We start from the raw sequence: 8,576 nt of genomic DNA, 5'->3' as shown, positions 1-8,576 counted from the left end.
AAATCGGTGATTGGGGGGATGGGAATTTAGAGGCATCCGTAACATGGCTACAATTTGCACTTAAATGCACACGCAATGGGCATAAATCAAACAGCAATAATAACAACAATGGGTTTAGATGCAGTTGGAGGTGGGAAAATGGGGAAATAGGGAAAAAGGGGCAGAGTGGGGAGGTTTTGGGCACTGATGGAGACAATACCGTTGCTCTTTGGAGGCCCTCCTGTGTGCTGTTTAGGGGTCTGTTCGGATGATTTGCATTTGAAACAATGACAGCCGTTCGATACCGATCCTATGACTTTGTTCATTCTGATTAAACCGAACATTATGGACACCGCCCGTGGAGTGTGAATTGAGTGACCAATAATGTAAAATTGATCCAAATTATTTCCCTTGCGCACATCGATAGTTGTTTCTATTTTGATTGTTGTCCGGGGATCACCCTTTCCGCCCTTTGCATGTCAATTAAGTTTGACCAACTTTTACCACCGTTACCACCAAAAACGACAACACCAATCAGTTTTCAAACGTTTCGGCTACGAGGTTACTGCTTTTGGCATAAAAAAGTCTAAAATCGCAACTGAGGAAGGTAATGTAAAACTCTAAAAACATTTTTCAAATACATTTTAGATGAGTGCAACTTATTCTTTCCTAAATTTATTTCTTTAGTTTCGATCTCTTAGAAATTCGTATGAAATATACTACTTAAAAGGCAAAACTACTACGCACTACAATTATTTCATCCTTTAAAGCCCGCTTAAGTATCTTAAATGATGGTCAATCAATCTCCCTTAAAGATAATGTTCTTCTCTCCATGTACAAAATTCTTTTGAAATACTTGACTATGAAATATCCAAGCCATAATGAATTGACCACGCCCACCGGGCTGGCAGGGGGTGCCCCACATGAGCAGCTGACAAAAGCAAAAGCACATCCGCAGAAAATACAGAGATGGGCAGGGAGAAAATAGTAGATTCGGAGCCAAGAAAATTGTTTGCACTCAAAACATAAATAAGGGAAATATAGAAAAATCTTGAACTGTTAGTCCGGGCCTTGGGTTTTTAGTTTTAGCCCGGTACAAGTGCGGATATTTTATGAATTTTATACGCTGCTTGAACTGCCTTGGTCAACATGCCTTGGCCATATTTGGTCCACTTTTGCGCCGCTCCGAAACCCCCAATAATATTCCACTGTTTGTGTTTATTTTGGACTTGAGATTTTTTTGGGCTCCGGATTTGTCGCATTGCCCGAGGGGGGTAAAGAACTTAGTTTGGAATGTGACCCGTACATACGGTTCGTGTTCCCCCTTGGAAAATTCCAATAATTATTAATTATGTGTGGCGTCTGTCAGGCAAGAGACATGCTGTGATTCCGGTAATTGAGGCTTAAATAATCAATTCGGTAGTCACTCAATTATTGAGCCCTTCATTATACACACCCTCGAAAGCGAATTAACGCTTTAAAGCAGACCCAAATGTCGAGTATACTGAATGGGCGCACACACACATAGGCACACATACCCATGTGAGATATCCCTAGCCAAGCCAAACGAGCGTATCCTTCGGCCTCATCCTGCTGGCCACTCAATGCTTAATGAGCAACAAATGTAATTTATTTATGTACGGCCCGCCAACATTTCAAGTCCCTGGCCAAAGGGACCTGCGCAGACCGCAAAATGCTTCAAGTTTTCAGCACAATTACCATAAGCACACATAGTACAAGGCGGGTGGAAGTGAGAGGGGGCTATCGGGCAGAGCGAGAGAGGGCGATAAATTGCTGGCCACTTTTAGCCAGAGCATTCTCAATTGCTGGGCAGCAAAAGTGTTGATATTTATGGATCATTTGCATGCGAGGCTCTCGATTCGTTTTCGTATGTGTGCCAAAGCTCTGTGGCAACAATGGACCAAAAAAAAAAAGGCGGAAAGAAATACCAACTGGCGAGACAGTAAAGCATTTGCTGCCACTTCCGCACAAACACACACACACAGGCACTCAAACAGAAAAGGAGCAGGATGCTGAAGCTGCTTTTGAAAGTTGTCCAGTTGCGGTAAACATAAATTCTCGTTGACACGTTAATATTGTTCCCTTTTGGGTTTGTATGTGTGTGAGTGCTGGTTGGCTCCCCATTTCCCAGTTTTCCCACAGCTCCTCCTCCCCGTCCTTCTCCCCAATTTTCCTGGCTTACTGCTGCTACTGCAGACTGCAGCTAGTACTGAAAATGTCCAACAAAAGCTTAAAAACATTTAAAAAGGATTTATAGACATTTGGGGAATATGCTACGAGGCAGCCGGCATTCAAAGCAAGCCATTCCAGGACCCAGGATCACACTCCCCTGCACACACAGAGATACCAACCAAGCACATCCAGAAACCCATACCAACGCACACACACACACACACACGCACACAATGCTGTACGAAAGTCATTTAGCCAGTCAGTTGGCCGAAAACAATAACAATTTTCAAGCTCAAAATCTAATTCATGATTTCATTACCAGAGGGTTGAGAGTGGCCAGAAAATCATTTCCTGTTTAGCACTTATTTTTCGGAAGGGTGCGGGGGCTTAGTAATTGACCACGCCCCCGTTGTGTAGTTGTCTTTTTTACGGCATCACGATGGCCATTGAAAGTGTCACTATCGATGAAATGAAAAGCCATTAAAGGAAATTACCCGACTTGACTTTGACTCTCTGGTCCGCGCCGTTAAATGGCACATTAACAAAGAATTTAGTGGCACAAAAAGGTTCTCAGAAGCTGCTCAGGCCGGTGTGGGGCGAAAAACAAAAGCCAAATTGTCTATGAAGTCATCAAAGTGCCTGCTAATCACATTGCCATTCGTTGCTCATACGCACTGTAAGCCGAGGCCTGAAGCAGAAGTAGCAAGAGCAGCCAGCCAGCAGCTCGCTTTGATTCAGTGTAAATTGAATTGGCTTTTGAGGTAGGCCATTAAATTTGATTACAGCTCAGGGTGTGTCAGGAAAATTGCCTTTAACCTGGAATCAGAAACCGGCAACCTGAGCAAAGTAGCTCCAGCAGCTGAATTTTATATTATTTTATTTATCACCCGGGGAAGTCGAGAACATAGTAAGCATTGCCACCTTTCAGGAATCATAGCCAAGCCAAGGCGAAGTACGTTTATATGTACAGTTGCGGTAACAATAATAGCACCAAAAGCACATTTCGTGTTTGCCCCATCGTTTCTCTATTTTCTGAAATTTTTTCAAAATTTTTTCCACTAATCTTAAATACTACAATGATTTTCAATTGAAATAATAAAATTGGTAACAGATCTAATGGATATTTTAAAAATAATTGGTAAAACAAAGAAAAACCTCCAAATTTAGGCGGTAACAAAAATAGCACTGTTTCTCGTATTTTGCTAAAATTAACTAAAAAATAAAATAAGAGTTCAACAAATGGATTATATCTTAAGAACTATGTTTAAAGAATCTTAATATTTGGTTGCGTGACCATTGTAGGCAATGACAGCTGCGCATCCTCTTGGCATGGAGTCCACCAAGTCCTGGTACCGTTTTTGAGGAATTTTGCTCCATGAATCCTTGATCCTCGATCCCCCATGAATCCAAAGTTTCTCGTTATGGTTGGGCTTGGCTTCAGAAACCTTTTTTTCACGTCATCACAAAGTTTTTCGATTGGATTCAAGTCGGGTGACTGATCATTACTCGGATCGATTTCTGCTCAAACCACTTTCGAGCCTTCTTCCTCGTGTGTTTTGGGTCGTTATCCTGTTGAAATGTCCAAAAAAACGGCATTTCATCCTCGGCATATAGCGCCATCACATTTTCCAGGATATCTGTGTAAATGTGCTGATCCATGATGCCTTGAATCATATGAATCGGATCTACTCCATAGTATGAAAAGCACGCCCATACCATGATGTTTGATCCCTAGTGCATTACCGTCTTAAAGGTGAAGCGAGGATTATTTTCAGTTCGTGGTGGACGCCGAACATAAGACCGAGAGCCTTTCCAACCAAAAAACCCAATTTTGCTCTCATCTGACCACAAAATGTGTCGCCACTTCTCCACAGGCCAGTCTTTGCGTATCTTGGCATATTCGATTCGCTTTGCCACATGCTTCACAGTCAAAAGCGGGACTTTTCTGGGACTGCACACATTATGGTTGTTTTGTCTTAAGTGTTTGCGAACTTTTTCCACGTTTGCAGATATCTGAAGCTCCTTCTTCAGTTCCGTCACCGGCTTAAAAGGCTCCTTCTTGCTTTGCCGAACCAAGCGCTTGATCTCCACATTGGACATAGAGGGCTTTCTTCCACGTTTTTCGTTATTTTCGAAAAACAGCAGTGCGTTGCGGATCATATTGTTTGAAAAACAAAAAAAACCGTCTCATTTTAGCGTAGGTTTTACCTTCACAGATCATGTTTTTAATCAAATTCCTTATTTCGACGGTAAAATGCTTTCCCCGACCCATAACTAGAGAATTTTTGGTCTTCTTTTGAAAAAAATTCAATTTAAACCTTTAATGCAACTCCTTTTTTCAAAATATGTCGAAAAAAAACCCAAAGCAATCACTCCTATTAATTTTATTTAGCAAAAACGTGGTCAGTGCTATTTTTGTTACCGCCTCATTTAGCGCCCTTTTGCAGAAAGTGCCCAAAAACAAAAAGAACCGTTACATTGAGAGAGTCAAAATTTCTTGCTTAGAGAGACAACATATGGTACTTATTATTCATGCAATCAGACTTTAAAAAAAATAAACATTCAATACCTTTTTTTAGGAAATCAACTTTCCACCTGCAGTAGTGCTATTATTTTAACCGCAGCTGTATATATACATATTCTGTTTTGCACCCATGTTGGCTCAGATTATGCATTCAAATATTTCCATTTCGTGCAACTGACTGGGCAAATTGTCAAGCTGACATGACAGCCAGATTGGAATTTGAAAAGTGCCAGCATTTAAAAAGAATTTGTTTATAAATTTTATACATGTCTTTGGCCACCAAGAGCCGCATAAAATATTCAAAATCTAATTTCCAACCTGCCAAGTTTTTCCACTCATTGCCGTTCGTAATTTTTATAAGCTTTTCAACACGGCCAAATGCTAAAATCGCTGTCCGCTCAAATCGCTTCGCTGTCAGCCAGTCTGACAAACCGAAAACAAAAATGCCGGAAAAAAATAAGGCATAAAGCTTATATATATGCGCTAAATAAAATGTCAACGAAAGGCCATTTAGAAGCGTGTGCTGTAAAATGAGCAAGATTTATGTCCAGGCAACAATAACGCTGGCCCATTCCGAATATTTACAACTCGGCATGGCATTGTTGGGCCAGGAAATGTTTTCCCAAATGCAAATCAAAGCAGTCCTCTCCACCTGCTCGAGAATCCCTGCTGAAGAGCCAATGACACTGGCCGTCACATCAAGTCAAGTCCAGGGTTAGGGCCAACATGGAATCGCCATTAAGCCGGGCCAAGGCAAGTAAAACTGCAGTCTTTGGCTTCCCAAAAATATGAGTGACGTGTGGGTTACCCGGTTGCTTCGGCATCGATAACTGGACGATTGAACGTTCCGAACTCCAAGCTAATCAACAGATTGAGGGAGGTCTTCATCAATGTCGAATACTTTCGTTGCCAACTGCTTTGTGTTTTGAATGGCATAAGCATGTTTCCTCCGACAGCGAATCAGTCAGTAAATCAAGAGGGTATATATAGTTGGTCATTAAATATTCCATGAGACAGAAGTAATGCCTGCCGTGTGATCAATCACTTATTATTAAAAAAAAAACAAAACTATTAATCTATTTTACTATTAAAGATGCTGGTCGCCTATTAAATTCACATGTCTCTCTCCTTTAAAAAATGCACAGAGGAAACTTATCGTTTGCGTAAAGGATATACCAAAAATGCTTAAATTAAAAGCTATTTCTTAGAATGTGTATGCGGAGTTATGTCTCACACAAGTTCTATATCGCAGGAGATTTCTTTGGTCCTGGGAAAAAAGCTGTTTGACTATGCTTTTGTTGTGCATTCTTCATATAAGGGGCATACTTGAGTGTTTCACTCTTATCATCTCTCTTTGTATGCCAAATGGCACTTGGAAAAAAGTTTCAACGGCCATTCCATTTGCCGTCCTGTTTTCCAGAGCACCTTTGTTTCAATTTTAATTGAAACCTAGTGAAAATATGCCACATTATAATGACAGTCGGCACAATGAAGTGTGACCAGCGGTGCATGTGTAGCTTTAAGTGTGACGAACTAACTTATAAGCTGTCGAGTTTGACCGAGTTAATCATAGCTCTGAGAGAATTCAGCACTCCCGGATTGATTTGCGGTTTCATTATAGCAACAAGAGCAGTAAAACCTCAATGGCAGAGTGTACTCCTCCACTTTAGATGCTACGACACATTTTCCATTGTTCAAGTTTGGGTTTTTGCTCACTGAACGATTCCCCGTTTGCCCCCATTTTTACCCCTCAGCCGTGTTCTACTTTTTGGCTTTTTCCAGTGTTGAGTTCTTTTCATGGCTTTACTGCCTTTTCTGCATCATGCTTCTTTTTCTTCTGCCACTTCTTTTTTTTTTTTTTGACATAAATTTGAAACTTTTGCAGTTTTTATTGTTGGCAGACTCGTTGGCAGTAATGGATTTCAAATAGAGTTACTCATGGGTAAAATGCTTCATACTTTGGGGTATTAGCAAATCTGCTAAGACGACTCCCAGACTTTCCAGCTCGTATTAATATGTGTATGTGACTCCTGGCTGGTTCTGTGTACCGGTTTGTTTTGTTTCGGTACGGTTTGCATTCCCCAGCAACTGCAGTGCATACTTTGGTGCACACTAAAAGCCTCAAGTTATTTGTTGCATGCCCTCTGCTAATGCACATTTTATTGAAATAAATTCCGTGCCGGCGGCTCACGGCTGGCCCGCTGATCCACTGGCACTTTGGTGTTTTGTGGCTGCTTTTAGCTGATTTTATGGCCCTAAAAGGCGCCCGCAGTGGCCGTGGCGTTGATTTGCTGCCGCCCGCGGTTGCCGCGCTTTCGCCGCGCTTGCTGCCCCGGGGCCAGTTTATAGCCATGGCTTAACCCCCAGTATTTTGCCAGGGACTTCCCCCGGTTTCGGCCAGTTTGCTAGCCAAGCGAGCTGCTTAAAGGCGCTCGCTGCCCACGGCGCTCCACTTAAGAATGCAAATGATATTTACGTTTGCTCGCTCTCTGCTTCTCCTTCTTAAGTGCAAAGTTAAACGACGCCCAGAAGTATGCAATGCGGGGATTCTGCGAAAAAAGGGGAGATTCTACTGGTTGCCCTGCATTTTTAATTACACTTCGCAAATCGGCTGGGATAACTTCACTCAAATAAAAGATTGCTTCAATGAAAGGCTGGGCTCCTGCATACCTTAACAGTTCAAAGCGTATACAATTGCAAGGTATTTTTTATAAAAAAGAAATAATTTCTTTTACTGAAAAAAAGATACACTTTCAAATCCCTAATTAAAAAGTTAATGTAAACGGCAAGCAAAGTTGGATAATGGCGCGCATGATCTTTATATTTGCTTAGTGCAGTTAAAGATTGAGAACGTGTTCCGATTAGTAGACCTATCTCTATTTCGAACGTTTTTCGACTACTGGCGCCGAACTGATATAGGTGTAGAGCAGCCATTGTGGCGTTAGTGGGCGCCGGAACATGGCCATATATCTCTTGGCCATACTATGTATATATGGGCCACACTTCCGCAACCAGAACGCCAAGTTGGCGCATTTTAATGGCCTCGTCTTCTTGGCACACTGCATGGGGCTGCATTTCAGTGTCATGCTGGCATTTAATTTCACTCACTGCGAAAATGTTTTATGTCTTGGCCAAACACTTGGGCCCGAAAGAAAAAGAAAGAGTTTTATGCGCCGCACGACAATTTAGCAGCTGCTGCTGCTTTGCATTTCGTTTTTCCTCCAGTTGCTCTTGTGTACATTTCCCGCTTTTCTTTCTCTGCTATTCTCCTCTGTTTTCTTTTTTTTAGGTGAATGAAAGTGAAAAACGGCAACAAATATATGTACAAAACGAAAAATGTTGCTTGCATACAGGTGCAAATTTTATATGCACACTTTGCACCTTTGCCGCGAGTGTGTGGAAATTTGCTACTTTAAATGTTGGCGGCCAAAAGGGTGCACGCCTGGATGGATTCTGTTGGCCGGAAGTGGTGGGGCCAAGGGGTCGAGTGTTGCGAGGTGAGAGGTCTGGCAAAGTGGGCCAAGAGCCGCCAAAGTGTTGCAAAATCACAGCACAAAAGAATTCAATCAGCAGTGCTTAGCTGGGCGTCAGCCATACCAACACACACACACACACGCACGCACACAGCCACATCAATCTGCAGTGAAGCTGCGGTTAACAGGCGAAGCGTAATATAAACTTGAGCTCAAAAGCAGGAGAAAGTCGAGCGAAAGAGAGCGGTGAAAGCTGCCACGTGTGTGTGTGTATGCGTGTGGTATTTATTTTTGCATTTTAAGCTGCACAAAACAACCGAGGCAACAGCAAAATGGACGCCTCTGACGCTGGTAACGACGTCTCCGTGGCAAGCGCCAAACCGGAAATGCACACACAGTCACCCCGC

Source organism: Drosophila simulans, chromosome 3L (assembly GCF_016746395.2).
Source record: "Drosophila simulans strain w501 chromosome 3L, Prin_Dsim_3.1, whole genome shotgun sequence".
NCBI classification, from domain to species: domain Eukaryota; kingdom Metazoa; phylum Arthropoda; class Insecta; order Diptera; family Drosophilidae; genus Drosophila; species Drosophila simulans.
The sequence above is the reverse complement of the archived record's forward strand: the minus strand, read 5'-3'. Positions refer to the sequence as shown.